The following is a 4,301-nucleotide window of genomic DNA, read 5'->3' as shown; positions in this document are numbered from 1 at the left end:
TGATTGCCTTTCTTTTTTCATACGTGATGTCCCGAGGGGAAAGTTCTATTCCCCAAAGGGAGACACGCCCTGTAGCTTCTGGATTGTTCAGTATATTTGAAAGAGGTGCTTCATTGACTACTATTATCGGGTGTGCCGAAAAATAGTGGCGCAACTTTCTTGCCGTTGTAATCACTCCATATGCTAGCTTCTGGTACTGCGGGTACCGCTGTTTAGAAGGCGATAAAACTTCACTGATGAAATATACCGGCCTTTGCACTCCATGGAGTTTGCCTTCTTCTTCTCTTTCAACGACTAACACCGTGCTAACCACCTGGGGTGTGGCTGCAATGTACAGCAGGAGAGGTTCCTTTTCCTTCGGCGCCACCAAGATTGGTGGTGTCGAGATTGTGCGTTTCAAGTCCTCGAAAGCTCTGTCGGCTTCTTCGTTCCACTGGAATTTCTCTCCTTGCTTTATTAAGGCGTAGAATGGTAACGCTTTTTCTCCCAGCCTGGCGACGAATCTGCTTAGCGCTGCGACTCGCCCAGTTAATTGCTGTATTTCTTTCAACTTTGTTGGTTTCCTCATTGTTACGATTGCTTGTATTTTGTCGGGATTTGCTTCAATCCCTCTTGCTGAAACTAGAAACCCAAGAAGTTCTCCTGCTGGGACGCCGAAGGAGCACTTCGTCGGGTTCAGCTTGAGGCAGAACTTGTCGAGGTTGTCGAAGGTTTCCTTGAGATCCTCGATCAGCGTCGTTCCCTTTTTTGACGTTATGACGACATCGTCGATGTACACTTGCACATTTTTTTCCAATCTGTGTCGCCAAACACTTCTGCATCATCCTCTGATATGTTGCTCCCGCGTTTTTCAAACCAAAGGGCATTGTTCTATAGCAAAACACGCCGTAAGGTGTGATGAACGCTGTTTTTACTTCATCTTCTTTTTTTAATCTGATCTGGTTATAACCAGAATATGCGTCCAAAAAGGAAAGACGTTCACATCCTGCCGTGGAGTCGATAATTTGGTCGATCCTCGGGAGGGGAAAGTGATCCTTTGGACAATGTTTATTGAGACACGTAAAGTCGACGCACATGCGAAGGACCTTAGTGTTTTTCTTCGGCACCAACACTAGATTTGCTACCCATGTGGCCTCTGTATGCAGCTCCTTGATAAAACCAGCTTCTCTTAGTCGATCAATTTCTGACAGCATAGCCTTGCGGTTTGGTTCCGAAAAATGTCGCAGAGGTTGTTTGATTGGTCTCGCTAGTGGATCCAAGTTTAGGTGGTGCTCTGCAAGTTCCCTGGGTACTCCTGGCATGTCAGCTGGACACCATGCGAAGATTTTCCAGTTCTCACGGAGGAACTCGACGAGCGCGCTTTCCTATGCGAGGTCCATGTCGTTTGCGATGGACGTCGTCTTTTTCGGGTCTGTCGGGTGAATCTGCACCTCCTTAGAATTTTTCTCAGTATTGAAAGTTGATTCTTTATTTGGCCTTCCAACGTCTGGCAGCACGTCATAGTCAGTCATGAGCCTTGACGCCAAATACTCAGCTTGCATCCCGAAAGTTTCTGATATCCGATGAAAATCTTTATCACATTTATCGGCTAGAGCGAAGCTTCCCTTGACTGTGATTGGTCCCTTAGGTCCAGGCATCCTCCACAACAGGTACGTGTAATGTGGTACTGCCATAAATCTGGCATAGGCTGGTCGTCCCAACAGAGCGTGGTACTGTGACGGAAAATCTACGACTTCAAACTCCAACTTCTCGATTCTGTAATTTTCTCGGGTCCCAAACTGAACGTCGAGATTAATCTTCCCCAGTGGATAGCTTGGCTTCTCTGGTGTGATACCGTGGAATCTCGTGTCTGTTGGCTTCAAGTTTGCTAGGGATATGTTCATCTTCCTTAATGTATCAAAGTACATAAGGTTTAAGCTGCTGCCTCCATCTATAAACACGCGAGATACGTCAAATCCTGCGATGACCGCTGGTAGTATGAGTGCCTGATCGCCCCGGTCGAGGAACTTGTCGTGGATGGTCCGCTATGGTGAAGCCAATGTCTTGCCCTGACCAATTAAGGTACTCGACTGTTGGTGGAGGCATTTTTTCTGCCATGAACACCTGCCGCGAGATTACTTTCTGAGCTCTATTGGATGGCCTTCCCTTCTGAATCATCGAGACCGCTCCGTTAGAGTTAGGGTCCACGTAAGGCGGTGGTGGAGGTGCTGCCGCTATTCTGAGCTGATGTCGATTGTCGTCCGTAATCGCGGGAGGAGGTGGTAAGTGAATCTCACTCCTGGGTTCTCGAGGATTTCTCTGTGCTGCCTGAGCATTAGCATGCCCTTCATACCTTAGCATTGCCTGAAAATTGCGACAATCCTTCTGCAGATGTCCTGACTGTCTTTTCCCGTTGCTGTCGAGGAAAAAGTGCATCTGACACGGCCCGTTCATCATCTCTTCGGGAGACACGAAAGGCCTCTGGAACCTTGGCCCGCTATTTTGCCTATTGTTTCGAGAGTCATCTCTATTGTCGCCTCGTTGCTCGTTGCTTCTCTGGTACTCATCTCTGTTGTTTCCTCCTGCGCTTGATCGGAAACCAGCCGAGATTTGTCCTGGAGCATCATAGCTCGAGTACTGCCGAGGAAATCGTCGCCTTGGTTGATAATTTCGACCGCGGTCTTCCTCTGGCGACCTATGCCGTTTGTTGTGAACAGCATCTTCTCCATCCGCCCATCTGTTTGCTATTTCCATTAACGCGGATACTGTCTTTGGATTGGTCCTCCCCAAATCCTCGACAAAATCTCCACGCCTGATCCCTGCGACAAACGCATCTATTGCTCTCTCGTCAGATATATTTTCTGCCGAGTTTTTGATGATATTCCACCTTTGTATATATTTTCTCATTGGCTCGTCTGGCTTTTGTCGGCACGCTCTCAACTCCTCTAATGACGCAGGTTTTTTACATGTGGACCGGAAGTTCTTGACGAACACCTCCTCGAAGCTATCCCAGCTGTCGATAGATCCTGGAGGAAGTTTCTTTATCCAAGATCGTGCGGCTCCACTCAAATGCACCTGGATGCTTTGCATAGCTGTTGCTCTGGTTCCTCCTGTGAGCTTCACCGTCTCGAGATAATCAACTAGCCAATCCTCTGGATCTTGAAGGCCGTCGAATTTCTTGAAGTTATCAGGTAACTTGAATCCCGAAGGGACTCGAGTTTTTCGAACTCTCCTTGTGAAGCATGGCAACCCACACATATCCTCGTCGTTTAGCTCTGGGGACTGCCGATGTTCCCTTCTGCTTTGTCGCGCTCTGTCGACCCTTGCTTGTGCTGCCGTGTCCCTTGCTCCACTTGGTCCTTCGGGAGCTGCTGTTGTTGCTGCCGCAAGTCGTGGACTATTTTGCCTTGCTGTTCCTTCGGGAGGTGTTGATATAAACGCCGTCCCCATGGCTCCAACTCCTGCCATTGCCATGTTATACAATGCCTCCCTTGGATCTCCTGGTGGTGGCCTGGATGCAAGGATGAAAGCTTGTGTCGCCATATACCCAGCTTCTGGTGTCTCGGGGATGATGTTCCCTCTCGTGTCTATTGACATAAAAGACATGTCGAGGTTTTGACCAAGTGCTCTCTTTCTCCTTCAGGTACGTTTTGCAACCTTGATCTTGCTCTGTTCCGAGCTTCCCTGTGGCTATCACCCGAAGTTCTAGATTGTCGACTCAGCTCTGCCCTTCGCCTACTTGATGCGGAGGCTGCCTCCTTTCTTCTATTTAGCTCAGCTGTCTGTTTTTCCAATTCCCTTGCAGCTCGTGCGAGCCTATATTGATATGCTTGTAATTCTTCTGGCGTGGCTGTGGTGGCCATTGGTTCTGAGCCATCCATAGCTCTTGCGGCTCTATCCCATGCTGATTGCGGAAGTTGGACTCTGTCTCGCGGCTGTGGCCCGATATATTTATTGCCTAGGCCTCGCCGCAAATCAGAGGGATCGACGTATGGATTTCCCAAATCGTCGAAAGCCTCAGATGTTTCCTCCTGATCACGACTTGGCTCTCCGATGACATAAATCTGATGATACTTTGTATTCAGATCTATGTTGGGTTTGGTGACACCATCATGAAGATTGGCGAAGACCTTGCCCACTGTAGTAGATTTGTCGATGAAGTCGTAGCTGTCGACACTGCTTGAGCCATCGCTTATATAGGAGTCCGCAGATGACTCAAACGACATGTCGCTGAAGATCTTGGCAAGTTTTTCTCTTGCCCTGGTGCTGATGAAGCGTGACGACGAAGTTTCTTCCTCTCCTGATTCGGTTGACGATGTATA

This window comes from Lolium rigidum, unplaced genomic scaffold (assembly GCF_022539505.1).
Source record: "Lolium rigidum isolate FL_2022 unplaced genomic scaffold, APGP_CSIRO_Lrig_0.1 contig_36984_1, whole genome shotgun sequence".
In the NCBI taxonomy this organism is placed as follows: Eukaryota; Viridiplantae; Streptophyta; class Magnoliopsida; order Poales; family Poaceae; genus Lolium; species Lolium rigidum.
The sequence above is the reverse complement of the archived record's forward strand: the minus strand, read 5'-3'. Positions refer to the sequence as shown.